Raw genomic sequence first — 18156 nt, forward strand, 5'->3', positions numbered from 1 at the left:
ATAGTGCAAAATGTCATACAATATTGTTCATAATAACAAGATGACACTTTTTCTTGGTACGCAAATTTTTAACTTCAACAATGCAACATAACTAAGCATAAGCATGAGATATTAGTCAAGGTGACCAGGTGATACTTTTTTTGGACAAAAAGTACTGTATGATATATGTCTACAAATGATGCAATAGTTTTCCAGTTAATTGTTAAAAAAAGACAGTGCTGGCCCAAAATTTTATGTTTTACTTCAATAATTAGGTAGTTTTTAGATCAGACACGTGAGATTTTAGTTTGTGTCAATAAACAACATGGTTTGCATATAGTAACAATATTTTGCATTTCTCAATCAGTTTAACAAGGTACAAAGAAACCTTCCCAACAAACATATCATGTGATATCATAACAACTTTCCACCATGCTAACAAGATGTTTGATGTGAAAGAACATTTACATAGGTTAGCACATTTGAGAAAACTTGCCAAGCATATCTACCTAGAAGTCATGGTTCATTACTCAACAACTTGGCCCATGCTATCTGCTCCTTTGCCTCACACCAAGTGGTTTCCCATAAGAGATATTGTCTTTGTCATTGAAGTTCCATAAGCACAACCAAGGGAACACAAATGGTAATTATAAAATCTTGGGGTGATCTAGGTAATCCACTAGGATCAATCCTTGCACCAAGAAGCTGACTAGAAAAATAGGGTAGCTACTAACTTAGAGTGTTTAGAAAGAGCTTCCATTCATAATTTTCCTTGTGTACCCAATAAAGAAACATCCCACCTTCTAGTGGGTAATAGACCTCATGGTCAAAAAAATACCTTAAGTATTCTTGCCTAGTGATCTCCTCGATCAAAATCCCACAAGAGATCACACTAAGTGAAGATTAACAATATATCTACCAAAAGTGTGTCACACTTTAAACCAAATATAGGAGGTGAATTCATATTAGATGAGTTTAATAGATTACACTAGAAATATGACACACTTTAAACCATTCTATCCAAGGGATTCCATGAGTTCATAATTCTTGGATGTTGGCTTAGGTGTCCCTATCCATAGAGTGCAAGAGAGTATGCTTCAAATAAAAGGGCTCTTAGTTGAGCTTTAGTAATGCTCTTCTTGCTAGTAAACCATGCAATGGGAGGTTCTCTTAGAGACGCGATGTAAGAGTGCAAATTTCCACAAAGGATGTCTCATTAATAAAATGCAAATGTAAACTAAACTAGCATGAAATGTAGAGTGTAGCAATGCTAAGCAAGGATGAGAGTATTACAACCAACCTAGTTAAGCTATGTAAGATGAATCATTTCAAAAGACAAACTAAACTAACATGCAACATGATATTAAGCTAGAATGCTATGGAATGAGAGAATGAAGACAAGAAAATGGAAGTTCTCCAAAAAGCTCCAAGAAACCTATTAGAAAACCTATAGCATTACAATATTCAAAAGGTGGATGAATCCTTTGACAAGGGGAGAGCTCTTCTTTTAAAGTCGTATGAATGGTAGAGATCAAGGCCAAGATTATGGATGATCAACGGTGGAGTTTGAAAATAGGAGTGATCCATGTGCACAAGCAAGTCAACCAATAAAATAGAAGTTGACTTCCCATATAAGACAAAAGTCACAAAGCCTTTTCTTTTAATTTGAAAAATAGAAAAAGCACTTTATGTGTGCACTTTAAGTGGGTTAGAAGAATGAGATCTTTTATTTAATTAAAAGGGGACATGTTCTTTTAATCAAATAATGAACATGATAGCATAGTCAAACTATAGGTTATAATGAAATTAATTAATCATTAGTAATTTGGTCTAGGTAAATCATTAATTAAATTAGCCAAAATGATGAGAAGGGGGCTAATAGTCTAGATGACCATTTTTAGGTGATTACACTCGGCTCTTCTTCATAGATGTATACAAACTTTCTATGATTTTTAGGTTCTTTTTGCATTCCTCTTCATTCTTCTCTACAAACTCATCAATTCTAACATTTTCACTTTTCACAATTTTGTTAGTGTTAGGATTGAAATAGTTGTATGTCTTGATTTTAGTGGAATATACTAGGAATATACCTTCATCACTTTTTGCATCAAGTTTTACTTTCCTTATATCTTTCAATATGTAACACTTGCTTCCAAATTTTTGAAAATAATTAACATTAGGTTCATAGCCATACCAAAGTTCAAAAGGGGTTTTGTTTGTACCTTTCTTAACTTGAACTTAGTTTAGAATATAAATTTTACAACTTATAGCTTCTCTCCAACACTTTTGTGAAACATTCTTCTCCATCATCAATGTTCTTGCATAGTCAATGATTGATCTATTTCTTCTTTTAGTTATTCTATTCTATTGTGGAGTACTTGGACCACTCATTTGTCTCTTACTTCCTTTTTGATACATAATATATTAAACTCATCTGATATGAATTCACCTCCTATTTTTGATCTCAAGCACTTTAGACTCTTTCTCTTTTCCTTTTCAACTCTAGCCAAATACTACTTAAACATTTGAAAAGCATCAGGATTTTCTTTTAGAAACATCACAGTCATCATCCCAGAGAAATTATCAACAAATAAAATAAAGTACTTATCATCATAATAGCTTTTCACTTGAATAGGACCACATAAATAAGTATGAACCAACTGCAAATTTTCATCAAAATAATAGGTCTTTCATTTTAAACTAGACTTTGTTATTTTTTTTATTTGACATTTTTTGCATATCACCTTCTCAGGTTTTTTTAGTCTTGGTAATCCTCTTACTATTTTCATCTTACTAATGTTTACTAAATTATGAAAGTTCACATGAAATAACCTCTTATGCCATAACCAAATATCGTTTAATTGTGCAAATAGAAAAGTATCTTTAAATAGGTCTAGATAGAACATGTTACCTCTTGTTTTATCTCCAGTTCCAATTTTTTCACCAGGAGCAACATTAATTTTTTCCTTCTTGTTTTCAATTTCAACTCGATAGCCTGAATTGTTGACTTACTTGTATCACCACTCATATGATATGAACAACCACTATCAATCATTTTTATTCATATTTGAGTTCAAATTAGTTTTATCATCTTCATTAGATTCATCTTTTATTGCAACATAAACAACTTCATCATTTTCATTAGAATCATTATAAGAACCATCTTCTTCAGCAATGTAACAAGATTTCTTCCCTTTTCCCTTGTAGTCTATGTTACCTCAACTATCTCTATTGTTTCTTATTTCTCAATTTTTTTTCTTACTTTTCATTTTTTTCATCTCTGTCAGGACACCTTGCAACAATATGAGCAACTTTGTTACATGTAAAACAAATAATAGAGAATTTACCTTTGTAATTGCCTTTTCCTCTTAGTAGCCTTCTTTCCAATTATCCTTCTAAGTCATAAAGATCATCATTTGATTCAGTATTGTTGTCTACTGACTTACTCCTTTTCTTTCTTTTAGATCCATCAAGGGTTAGTTAAGACTTGAAAGCACATTCAATCTACGACAGTCTATTGATAGTGGAGTGGCCGCAGCTATGGCTAGCTCACAGCCACTGATAGAGGTATGAAAGAATTTTCTTCATTTTAGTTGTTGTTTATAATAGTTAATCTCAACATTTCTAATGTTATTTATAAGTGATTATATTTATTGAATTTTTGTAGGGTCTTGTCACAGCTGATTGTCCACGAGCATTTGATGTGGACTTATGGAGTGACTATTTATTGGCTGTAAGAAAATAATTTATTTTGTGTGTACATATATTTGATTTCAACATATAATAAATATTGATTCATATCTAGTTTTTTTGTATTAGTTGGACCTAGAGAAGAGCCTCAACAAGAGGTCAAGTGAGCATGTTAGGAGGGCCCCGTCATCTCCACTGTCTCCCTCCACATGACGACAGAGGACGTTGATAGACTTGTTTCCTTCTCCTCACTACCTTTTATATATATATATATATATATATTTTAGTGAGGTTCTAGCCTGAATGAATGTATTAATCATCAAAGTTGTGAACCTTGGTTGAGATCCTTACAAATATATTTTCAAATTGGACCTCAAATAGTTTTCTCAGTCACCCCCTGTACACAGATACTGAAATTGTAGTTAATTACAAAATTAATATTGAATTAACACAAGTTTAATTGAGAAGTATTATTTACCTCAATAGGCTAGATTATTATTGACTGGGAAGCTTTATCTTAGAGCAGTTGGTTTCCTAAATCTTTAGCGCAATGACACTCTTATGGAATGTGGAATTAGGTCTGCTAGCTAAGGAACGTTCTTTAAAAGGTAGAGGAAACTCAAGACTCACATTTTTCCAATCAATATAAATGTTTAAATCACTTCTCTAATTTTTTCTATTTATGATCTTCTTAAAAATTAACTTTCTAAATGCATTGATGGGGAAATAAAGATCTTCTAGAAACTAAAGTCTAATCATGTTTAATACTTATAATTCTCTATTTTTATCTAATAATTTAAAAAAGATTATAAAAGTGTTTTCAAAGAGCAACACTTGTCACTAAGATCATAAGAAGGAATATCCAAGGAGACTTACCACTGATCCCCCACCACCAAATTCAGGAGAAAACAAAAATCCACTACTAAAGAGATAGTAACAATGATCATCCCTAGTCTCTCCCTTATCACAAAATGATTACCATCAAAATTTGCATTTCCAATTGTGTCATGTGCTTTGAAGTGATAGTAAAATTTTCACTCTCTTACCTAATGTCTCCCATTTTTGAAACTCCTAGGGAAGGGCAAGGCCATCTTCTCAGTACTTCAAAATACAACGAGTTCCATTTTTTCTCATATTGATAATTGTTGACTTAAAGTATAGTCAAAGTATTGACAACCCATAGGAACTCAACCTTTGAACATCCCATCTGTAGATGACCTCATAAAGAAAGTTCAATAAACCTGCATGAAACAGTGAAACAAAAGTTGCATACTTGTGAAGATGATCAGACTGCAGGTGATCAATATGTCTCAAATCTATATTCAGTTCTTTTACTATGCATATAAATGGTTTGTTATATAAAAGACTTATATCCACCAGATAAATAATCATTTTCTTACTATGCTATCCTTATCCTTGGCTGATCTCTAGTAGACCATTTCTTAATCATCCTCCTTCGATCTATAAGTCACTGTATTAATCTGGTTCATCTTGTCTCTACTCAAATTAATAAGAATTGGCAATCTCAGGGATTGCCAAAAGAGGAATGGGTCCAAGTGGAAAATAGGATTTAGAAGTGAGTTTAATTAAAACATAATAAATAGTGTATTACAAAAAGGAGAATGGTATGTTGTTTGCAATCTACTCCCTTATACATTCTATCAATGTTCCACATTGAACTTGATAGAGAACATCACAACACATAACTAGCAACATAGAACATACCTCCTAGCCACCTCAAGAACATAAAATTTCAAAAACCAAAGTGCACAAGTTTAAATTCAAGGCCTCAAAGGTCAAGAGCACAACAAATAAAAATAAATAAATAAATATGAACAAAACCCACATTTGATGGAATCACAGAAAATTTGGTGGCTAGATAGTTACAAGCTGATTCAAGCTAATGCTTCATCACCATTAAGGTTGAAAATAACATACCCACTTGAAAACAAATTTACATATAAAAAGTGACAAAGATTACTCACAAAGAGGGAGTAGAAGCTACACACTACCTTGCGTCCAAGGTGTGCTAAAGAACATAACCAAACTCTTGTAGATCATATAATCCTAAGTTTACATAATCTAGTAGTAACATATTTCATTAACTTATGAAACATTTACCAAGTTCCATGATTTGTCTTTCCAAAAATGACATGCTAGATATGCTTTCCAACAATATAACTAAGATCCTTCCATCACAAACTGCAAGTTTCAACATCACCCGAGATGGCATTGTGCAATGAAAACGGAATGTGATCTCCAAAAAGTGAGAGAGGTTATTGTAGGTCTTTACAACACGGTCCTGTAGGAATTGGAATCTCATCCATATCTCACATGAGCTCTGAGATATACCCATCAAAGATTACAACCCTGTGGCATTTAGTGACCCTTAGGGACATTTTGGTTCAGCATGCCTGAGAATGTTTGAGCACTAAAGGGGACAAGATGAGGTTGGGTATAGGGTTTACCCAGCCATCGAGAGCTAATGGAGTAGACAATTTGATCCCACAATGAAAGATGAGAGAGATTTGGTAGTTGGCAACTTTGTACTGGCCAACACTGCAAGTTTTAGCATCACCCAAGATGGCATTGTAGAATGAAAATAGAATGTGATATCCAAAAAGAAAGAGAGGTTATTTTAGGTCTCTACAACATGGTCCTGTAGGATTTGGAATCTCATCCATATCTTGCACGAGCTCCGAGACATGCCCCGTCAAAGATTGCAGCCATGTGGCATTTAGTGACCCTTAGGGACATTTTGGTTCAACATGCCTGAGAACATTCGAGCACTGAAGGGGACAAGATGAGGTTGGGGATAGGGTTTACCCGGTCACCTAGAGCTAATGGAGTAGACAGTTTGATCCCACGATGAAAGATGAGAGATTTCGCAGTTGGCAACTTTGTACTGGCCAACACTGCAAGTTTTAGCATCACCTGAGATGGCATTGTAGAATGAAAACAAAATGTGATCTCCAAAAAGTGAGAGAGGTTATTATAGGTCTCTGCAACAAATTCCTATAGGAATTGGAATCTCATCCATATCTCACACGAGATCTGAGATATACCCCGTCAAAAATTGCAGCCCTGTGGCATTTAGTGACCCTTAGGGACATTCTAGTTCAGCGTGCCTGAGAACATTTGAGAATTTAAGGGGACAAGAAAAGGTTTGGGATAGGGTTTACCCAGCCACTCAGAGCTAATGGAGTAGACAGTTTGATCCCATGACGAAAGATGAGAGAGATTTGGTAGTTGGCAACTTTGTACTAGCCAATACTGCAAGTTTTAGCATCACCCGAGATGGTTTCATAAAATGAAAATAGTGTGTGATCTCCAAAAAGTGAGAGAGGTTATTGTAGGTCTCTATAATATGGTTCTGTAGGAGCTAGAATCACATCCATAATTTGCACGAGCTCCAAGATATGCCTCGTCAAAGATTGCAGCCCTATGGCATTTAGTGACCCTTAGGGACATTCCGTTTCGGCATGTCAAATAACGTTTGAGCATTGAAGGGGATAGGAAGAGGTTGGGGATAGGGTTTACCTAGCCACTTGGAGCTAATGGAGCAGACAGTTTGATCCCACGATGAAGGATGAAAGAGATTTGGCAGTTGGCAACTTTGTACTTGCCAACACTGCAAGTTTCAACATCACCCGAGATGGCATTGTAAAATGAAAATGGAATGCAATCTCCAAAAAGTGAGCGAGATTATTGTAGGTCTCTACAACATGGTCCTGTAGGAACTAGAACCTCATCCATATCTCGCATGAGCTCCAAGATATGCCCCCTCAAAGATATTTGAATTCACAGTGTTTAATGAGAATATTTTTGAGGCTTGCTTTACTTTTCTATGTTAAGTTTGGCTTTCAATTTTGGTTTCCCTAATTATCTATGTGAATTTCCACTTTCATAAGTAACATGGATGCAATAATACTAAATTAAGTATAGGTCCATGGTTCTAGAAGCTTGACATAGCTTCTCTTCAACTATGGATCTTGTAAGCATTGTATCATGACTATTGGTGTTGTGAGAATATACAAAACATATATATTGTTTGACCAAATGTCTTCAATGAACATGAACTATATGGAAGAAGAGAAGACATGTTGCAAATTCTTTGAAATTTTTCTTCAAGAAATGTAAGGAGCCATGGATGATTCATCCAAATTATTTGGTAAATAAGAGGAGGAATGAATCAACCTTGATGATAGAGGTAAATGTTGAATAATATTTATTTAATCACATTTTTTGAAAAAACTTTAATGACCTTTAAATACAATTGAAAGAAATGGAATTGATCTCCCTTACTCATGTAGATGAATAAAATTGGAATTTAAAAAAGAGAGGGACATCTCTTGGTAGTGGCAATGGTGGTAATTATGGTTGAATGTGTTTGAAATAGAAAAAGAAACGAAGGGTGTTTTGCATGACACTATTCACTCATCATAGGTTGTATGGATTCAAACCCACAACCAAGCTTTTATACCATTATACAAATTACAAATTATAAGACTATGCCTTTCATGATAGTCACATTTTCATATTGGCAAATGAAGAATGAATTTTGGAACAAACATAATAAATACTTCCAAATACAAATGAAGCCAATGTATTGTATTATAAGCTCAAATGGTAAAGACCAAGCCCAAAGATTTATTAAGGTGTAGCATTTATAATTGTCAGGTTCATGTGAAGAAGTCATCATTCAAATTCTCATTGTTGTGTAATTTGATGATAAGAAGAATACAATGATATAGAGGTTGATAGTGACTTAAAACTTTACAAAATGCAATCAATGAGAATTTTACATTGAGGGGGGAGTAATAATCAATGTTTCATTCTCATTGTTTGAAAAACTCTTATATAAAGAGGGAGTAGATAGATGATATTGTTTAATCTTCTTCCGACTATCTTAGTCATATTGGTTCAGAAGGATTCATGATACAACTATTATACTTAGCATGACTAATTGATCCTAAAAACCTTAGTATTGATGCTACAAACCTTAGTATTGACATAATTCAACCTTTACAATTCCAGGCATAAGATGATTAGCATACAATGGTGCTTGAACAAAGAACACTAATAAATATTGAGGATATGAATTGATAATACCATTTTGCAGATGATTTTGGGATCTCACCCTTTATCACTTGTGCGTCAACTTTATTAGCCCTCTTCTTTGGTGACCTACAAATGAAGAATTAGCACAATAAAAAATCTAAGATAAGATTAAAAAAATGGGTCCTATTAAAGAATATAATATAAATTCAAATAATGTATCTAGATTCTAAACAAATCAAAACTAAATCTCATCACTTACACATCATAACAATACGGTCCACCTTAGTCATGTGACAGTCTTGGGGAAGAGGTTGTAACATTGTATTTGGATCCAATTGATCACTCTTTTTCTCTCTTTCCCAATTCAATCTAATTAGCCAACTGGATCTGCTCGACATTTTAATGTCTCAAGTATTGCCTCATGGTCTGACTTGCAAACTTTCTAAAGAATCTTATTATGTGGTTTTCCACCATATTTTATCAAGTGGAAATTTGATGCGACAAGGTTTGAATAATGAAGAATCTTCCTCTTTGTTTGCCAATCCTCGAATAACCACAAGTTAGGATTCTTAATAGGATATCATCTAAGCCATGTGCCTGTTATAACCACCGCACCGACATGGTACTCTAAACCTTCACCATCTATAACCGAGTGATCCAATTTTTCTTTGGCTTCAACACAAAGACACAAATAATAATTTGTCCCTTCTTCATTGTCTTCAGGTGCAATAACAACAGAAACATGGCCTGCAATGACAAATGTACAAAATGCGGTCATTAATTTAGAAAATACTTGGGTAAAAGTTATAAAGTTACACATTGAAATTACAAAGATATATATATATATATATATATATATATATATATTACCAGGTTGCACTAGATCTGACAAGCAGTCAAAGTAAATAGATGAATCCATCTCTACCATTTCTAGTGCTTGTGGCGGATGATAGGTGTCAATTGGGTCCAAACCCCGTATATCCCATTTGTCCACCCATTTAGTTGACCCACAGTCATCCCAATTTTCCTCTGCACATGATGGACAATAGCATGCCATTTTTTCATGTGTGGATACTCCATGAACCTACATCAGAGCTTCTAAAAGAGTGTAACTCACTAGATCCTGTTAGTGTGCAACAATCCTGATATGGTGCAATTTAGTATCATCTATCAACCAAAAAAATCTACGAACTGTAGACTCACCTTCCTTACCTAGACCCATTGTAGCATTACACCATTGGATGATGGATTTTGCATCTATCAATATTGCTCCATCTTTTTACTTTAGTTCTTCATGAGCCAAGGCTCTTTTAATGCATGCACCTACACCAGCGTGCTCTCCCTTACCATGACCAACCTCCGTGAAATTCCACATATATTGAATTCTACACAACCTGTGCATCTTTCTCAACCAATAGAACATCTGTGCATTCTTGAATTGAGATGTACAATTGTCTAACCAAATAATGTGTTGACGATGTGATATGCCCCTATTAGCCAAATCTCCATAAAATAGTTGAAAACAACTATGTACAAACTCTATAGAATGTGATCGATCATCGCTGATGTAAAAATGGTACTCCCTCAAAATCTTCCTGTCATCCTCTGTACTTGTAGGTGAATGCATGAATGTTATGTGAACAAATATGGAAACCTGTTGAGATCTATAATACTTTGCTTGCACCTCATTTTGTGGTTGTAGTGTGTAGTTCTCTGCAAAATCTACAACCAAAACAATGGTATCCAATGGAAATGTATCCTTGCACAACTTGAATTTCAAATCCAACCATCGAGCTCTATGGGTATTCCTTGCATGCTCATAAATAATCTTTTCATGAAAAATCTTCATGAACTCATACACTAGAATCTTTTCAATAACTAGATCACATCTTTTACTATGTTTTCCATCTTTTAGAGCATATGTCACTGTCTTGAATTTTTCGTAATCTACTATTTCATTTCCAATTGCATGTGTACTATCCATATGTTGACAAGTTGATAAAAGTTGCAAAGAACCACAAAATAAGCACGTACCATCCAAGCATGATGTCTTGTAAAATTGTTGGCCATCCCCTATTTCACATAAAATGTTGGATATGAATTCCCTTGAAGATCTTGGTGGCTCTTTTATGTCACAATCCTGTAAAACAAACTGAGAATGCAAAACTACGCATATGTGCCTAAAAACATTAGAATGGTTAGAAAATTCAATATGTATCTTACAACAAAAAGTTATGCGTGTGTGATTTATTTTCACATAAAAATTTTTACCCATCTCAAAAAATCTTTGACTTATTCAAATTTGAGGATACATACCAATAAATTTTGCAAAAAATTGTGTCTAAGTTGAGTCCAAAAAATGTTTCGCATGTGGCTTGTGATTTTGGCTACCAATCCTCCTTCTTATAACATCTCTTTGATTATGAGAAACACGTGTGTTATTTTTCCAAAAAATTTCGATCAATGATCTCAAAGCTTCACTAATTTCTTTATCCTTTCGCAGTAGTCTACCGCTAAATGTCTATAACTCATTTTTTGTTGGATCTTCTAATCTCTCACACCTTAGCATGGCTCTCCTTAAGGTACATCTACCAATTTTTAATGTTTTGCTTATCTTTCTCATGAGTCGAGCTTTCTTCATTTGGCTACTTACTATTTTTTATGTGAGTACTCATCTTGTGATATTACTATCTTTGGTGCGTGATTTAGAGCCCACTTTGTCAGAAGCACTCATTAGATTCTTTACAATATTTCTTTCATTTGAATCATCCATCATTCTTAGCCCAAGAATCTTCATGATAGACCTAAATTTCAAATTTCTCATCATTTCAAAAAATAATTGGCATTGACCTATAATATTTAATTCTTCAAAAAATAATCTCCACATATGATTAACTTTTCTTTGACAAGTACGCTTGCTAATCTTGTCAGGCATTGATTTCAAAATTTTAGTATCAATATCAATCAAATATTTTGATTTTCCAAAATGAATTCTAGAAGGTGTTCTAATCTCTTCAATTCTCTCAACATTTTGAACATCAATATAAGGTTGAGTGTATTGCATAACTTGAACTGAAGATGATGTGCCTTGGTAATAAGATGTAAAAGATGGAATATCACCTACTTGATGTGTTGATGTTGTGCTTTCAACATGACATGATGGAGTGTCTATATCGTCGGATCTATAAATCACTGTCTCTTCAACATGAGAGAATGATATGACTTCAACATTGGAAGATGGTCTAGTGGATGATATGACTCCAACATTTGAAGATGGTGTAGCGGATGATATGACTCCAACATTGGAGGATGGTGTAGCTTTGCAATTCAATTGTCTTCTTGAGTGTAACAATCTCATTTGTTCTCTTTGTCTTTCTAATTCTTCCTCCTTGTTTCTTTGTACTGGTGGTTCTTGATCCTCTTCAAAAGTCAATTCTTCATCATTGCTTTGCAATTTTCTTTGTTCACGTAGTAATTTTATTTTATATCTTTTAATTGTCAAATCTCTCTCCCTATCTGCATTTGTTTGAATCTTTGGTTTCTTCCTTGGCATGATGATGATTTCTACATGTCAAATTATTCAAACATCTGAATTACTTAAAATGTGTAAATTAAAAATTATTCAATTACATATAAAAATTATAATTATTTAAATGAATACACAATATATAACAAATGACTTGTCAAATTTCTAACCATTTCGAAATAACATTTCATTCAAACATACAATTTTCAATGAATTCACCATATATTACATAACATATCAAATTATAATCAAATTTGTATCTATATATCAAAAAAAAATATTTAAAATGGATTGCACTAACCTTTTCTATTAAAGGAATATTCAAAAATTCTTCAAATCACATATCCAATGATTGAATTTGGTGTTTACTAGCTTTGGAAAGTGTTGAAATAGTGTTTGCTATGTTGAAACCCATGTTTTCTATCAGAATAATAGAGAGCATAACAGACCAAAAGTTAAAAATGGATGAAATGGGCTCCAAGGTTGGTTTTTGACCATTTTTTGGTGATTAGAGATAGTGAGTATGCACTATAGTGCATGCGTACTATAAAGCGCTTACGCACTATAGTGCGTACGCACTATCTCAAAACACATTACTCCCCATCCTCCCTACTCTCTATCCTCCCTACTCTCTCTCCCATCCCCTCCCTCTCTCTCTTCCTACTCTCTCCCATCCTTTACTCTCTCTCACTCTCCCTCGCCCACCACCTACTCTCTCTACCTCTCTCGCCCCCTCTCCTCTCCCATCCCTGACTCTTTAGATCTCTCACACACACTCTTATCCCCATATCTCTCTCCCTCTCCCTCTCCTAACACCTAATTTCTCTCCCCCATCCCCTAGTCTCTCTCTTCTCTCCCATCCCCTACTTTTTCTCTCTTACACACATTCCCATTCCCCTCTCTCTCCCTCTCCCACTACCTACTTTCTCTCCCCCATCATCTTACTCTCTCTACCACCCCCTACTCTCTCTCACACTCACACTACTACTACCTACTATCTCTCTCTCTCAAGTTCTTTATCTTCCTCTCTACTCTCTCTCTCTCCCATCTTGTATAAGCTCTCTCTGCCTCTCCCACTCTCTCTCCCACCACCTACTTTCTCTCCCCCATCCCCTGCTCTCTCTCTTGTCTCCCATCCCCTACTCTTTCACACTCTCACACTCTCCCCCATCCCCTACTCTCTCTCCTCTCCCATCCCCTACTCTCTCACACTCTCACTCTCTCTCATCCCCTACTCTATCTCTCTTATAGATACACCCCCATCCCCCCTCTCTCTTTCCCTCTCCCACCACCTACTTTCTCTCCCCCATCGTCGTACTCTCTCTCTTTTCCACCCCCTACTCTCACACTCTCACACTCTCTCCCATCCCCTACTCTATCTCTCTTACACACACACTCCCTCTCTCTTTTCCTCTCCCACTGTCTACTTTCTCTCCCCCATCGTCGTACACTCTCTGCCACCCCCTACTTTCACACTTTCACACTCTCTCCCATCCCCTACTCTCTCACTTTCATAGATACACACACTCTTCTTCTTCTCTCCCATCCCCTACTCTCTTCATCTGTCACACACACTCCCATCCCCCCTATTTCTCTCCCTCTCCCTCTCCCTCTCCCACTCCCTCTCCTACCACCTACTATCTCTCTCTCTCTCTCTCTCTCTCAAGCTCTCTTTCTTCCTCTCTACTCTCTCTCTCTCTCTCTCTCTCTCTCTCTCTCTCCCATCAATTACTCTCACTCTCTCTCCCATCCCCTACTACTTTCTCTCAAACTCTCACACTCTCTCCCATCCTTTACTCTATCTCTCTTATAAATAAATACACATTCTTGTTCCCCCCCTCTCTCTCTCTCTCGCAATCCTTGTCCCACCGCCTACTCTCTCCCATCCCCTACTCTATCTCTCTTAAATGCTTCCATTCCACCTCTCTCTCCCTCCCACTCCCTCTCCCACCGCATACTCTCTCTCTCTCTCTCTCTCTCACACACACACACACACACACACACACACACACATTCTTGACTCTCTCTCTCTCTCTCTCTCTCTCTCTCTCACACACACACACACACACACACACACACACACATTCTTGACTCTCTCTCTCTTTCTTCTCTCACTTGATCTCTTGATCCCACTCCCTCTCCCACTACCTACTCTCTCTCACTCTCACTCTCTCCCTCTCCACTCTCTCTCTCTCTTTGCTACCCTCTAGTCTCTCTTAAATTTTCACACTCTCTCTTATCCCCTACTCTCTCTCTCTCTCTCTCTCTCTCTCTCTCTCTCTCTCTCTCTCTCTCAAACATTTATATTCCCCCCTCTCTCCCCCTCTCCCACTCCCACTCCCACTACCTCTCCCATTGCCTACTCTCTCTTCCATCCCCTACTCTCTCTTGAGCTACGTTGTCTTCTCCCTCTCCCATTCTATACTCTCTCTCTTTAACACACATGCACTCCCATCCTCCCCTCTCTCAAGTTCTTCCTCTCCCACTCTGTCTCCCATTGCCTACTCTCTCTCTCCCCCATCCCCTACACTTAATCTCTCTCTCCCAACCTATACTCTCTCTCACACTTCCTCTCTCTCCCATCCCCTACTTTAAATCTCTTTCCCCATCCTGCACTCTCTCTTCTCCACCCCTACTCTCTCTCACACTTCCTCTCTTTTCCACCCCTACTCTCTCTCTCTCATCCTATACTCTCTTTTCCACCCCTACTCTCTCTCTCTCTCATCCTATACTCTCTTTGCTACCCCTACTCTTTCTCACTTTCTCTCTCCCATCTTGTACTCTCTCCCCTCTCCTATCCCCTACTTTCTCGCTATCTCTTTCATGCACACACATAGCCATTCCCCTATCCCCTCCCACATAGTTATCTTTTGCAACTTAGATGTTAATAGTGTGTGTGCACTATAGCGCACACGCGCTATTTAGAACTAAGGTTTAAATAGCGCATGCACGCTATAGCACACATGCACTATTTAAACCTTAACTAAACCCAAGCCTAAGGCTTGGTTTTGCCTTGGAGATCCAACCCAAAGGTTTGGATTTGATGAACAGGCCTGAGACATTTTTTCCAGCAAACATACAAAAAATGATTTTTTTTCTTCTATGCTCCACTTCAAGATTTCTTGTGGTTGGGTATCGATAAGATCAAGTTACATAGCATTATAGGTCTCTGTGTTAACTATCTAACCATATAATTTATTTTTAATTTGAACTATTTCAAGCCTTTCGTCTATAATTTTGTTTGAATGTATGTTCATTTTTTGTCAAAAACCACCACATACTAATTGGGCTATAAATTTTAGCTCATTCATCAAATTTTGTAACAACTTAGTTTTTTAGAAACTAGACTCCATTCTACACACTTTGAAAAAAAAAGTTTTGATTTTAGATTAGTTTTAAATTATTTCTAGGGGGAGCACACAGATATTTCACATTTTTGGGATGTGTCTAGTTAAAAAATTCATTAAAAAAAATACACATTATAAAATTACCCAAAAAATTTGGGATAAACTACGTAGTGTTAAGTAACTTTTGACCAAAGCAATTAAAGAATTTCAAAAAAAAAGTAAAAATTTTAGGGGGGCCGCACTTTGTACTGTGTTTTTTTTTTGGAATAAATAGTACCACTTTTTGTGGTCCCCTTTTTTGAGGACTTAAAACTAAACCATTTTGAAAAAAAATTAGTAGTTTAGAAACTAGATTCAAAGGACTACGACTTTTGCTTTTGTCATATCTGAAAATTTTGAGCGTAACTATCTTCAAATTCTTGTTGAAGTTCAAAATTTGCAAATTTTAGGAAAAAGGTGTCTAGTTATACCCCCCTTTTGGCACCACAACTTTGTGCACTTACCCAAGTGGCTATCATCAAATCAAAATTAGAGAAGCTATTGAATGGAAGACTACTTTCAAGACAAAAGATGGTTTGTATGATGGTTGGTTATGCCTTTTGGTTTGACCAATGCACCTAGCACTTTCATGAAGTTGATGAATGAAGTTCTAAAAATATTTTTGGGTAAGTTTGTGATTATTTATTTGGATGATATTCTAATATTCAGTAAGACTAAGGAAGAACATGTTGAGTATATTTGACAAGTATTGCAGAGGTTAAAAGAAGAAAATTTGATGATTAATTTGAAAAAGTAATCTTTTATGCAAGAGGAGATTATGTATTTGAGATCTATGATTTTAGCTGATGGATTGAAGATGGATCTTGAGAAGGTTAAAGCAATTTTGGAGTGGCCTACACCTGAGAATGTGGGTGAGGTAAGATCATTTCATGGTTTGGCTAGTCTCTATAGAAATTTTATAAAGAATTTTAGTTTTGTTTGTAATGCTATAATTGAGACAATGAGGGGAGATAAAAAGGAATTCAAGTGGACACATGGAGCTAATAAGAGTTTTGAGACTTTGAAACAAAAGGTTGTTGAATTACTTGTATTGGCTTTTTTTGATTTCAACAAAGTATTTCAAGCTGAATGTGATGCAAGTGGTAATACAATAAGAGCTATATTAAGTCAAGAAGTTAAGCCTATTTCTTTCTTTTTTGAGAAGTTGAATGATGCTAAAAGGAAGTATTTTGTGTATGATCAAGAGTTTTATGCTATTTCTCAAGCTTTGAAGAGGTGGAGACATTATTTGATTCCTAAGGAGTTTGTGTTGTATACTAATCATTAAGCTTTACAATACTTGGGAAGTCAACATAAATTGAATCAAAAACATATGAATTGGGTTGGGTATTTGTAGAATTTTACATTTTTCATCAAGCACAAGAGTGAAGTTACTAACAGAGTTGTTGATGCACTGAGTAGAAGACATCCTTTGTTGACTAAAATGAAGGTTGAAGTTATTGGTTTTGAAGGAATGAAAGAGTTGTATGGTGTTGATCCTACTTTTTCTGAGGCATGGAGAGAGTGCAAAGCACTGAATCTTACCAATCACATCAATAAATATGATATGTATTTTATTCAAGAAGGTTTGTTGTTCAAAGGTATTCAGTTGTGTATTCCTAGAAGTTCTATGAGGTTGAATTTGTTTAAGGAAAAGCATAGTGGTGGATTAGTTGGACATTTTCGAATTTATAAGACATTGAGTTTCCTAAAAGTGAAGTATTATTGGCTGCAAATGTATAAGAATTATCAAAAATTTGTAAAGAGTTGTGGATTTTGTCAAGTTGCAAAAGGAGTGAGTCAAAATACTAGTTTGTATACACTTATTACTATTCCTAAGAAACCTTGGAGTGACATCAGTATGGATTTTGTTCTTGGATTACCTAAGACAATAAAGGGCTATGATTATATATTTTTTGTTGTGGACAATTTTTTTAAGATGGCTCATTTCATACCATGTAAGAAGACATCGGATGCTGAGCATGTTGCTGAAATTTTCTTAAAAGATATTGTGAGATTGCATGGATTACCAAGAAGTATTATTTCTGACAGAGATAGTAAGTTTGTTGGTTATTTTGAAAGACTTTATGGAAGCAGATGGGTACTAAGCTGAAGTTTAGTTCTACATTTCATCTACAAAAAGATGGACAAATAGAGGTTGTGAATAGAAGCTTGGGTAATTTGTTAAGATGTTTAGTTGGGAATAAGCCAAGTAATTGGGAGATGGTATTAGCACAAGGTAAATTTTCATATAATAATTATGTGAATAGGAGTATAAGAAAGACACCTTTTGAGATTATTACTAGAATGAAGCCTAGAGGAGTACTAGATTTGAGAGATATTGTTGGTGGAGAAAAGAGAAGTGTTGTAGGAGAAGAATTTGTTGATTATATGGAGTCTTTACATAAGGAAGTGAAGTTGAGGATAGAAAAAAGTAATCAAAAATATAAGGAGAATGTTAATTAGTCTAGAAGACATCATGATTTTCAAGTTAGTGATGAGGTGATGGCTCAT

This window comes from Cupressus sempervirens, chromosome 4 (genome assembly GCF_028749045.1).
Source record: "Cupressus sempervirens isolate cs-2001-9-10 chromosome 4, ASM2874904v1, whole genome shotgun sequence".
NCBI lineage: Eukaryota > Viridiplantae > Streptophyta > Pinopsida > Cupressales > Cupressaceae > Cupressus > Cupressus sempervirens.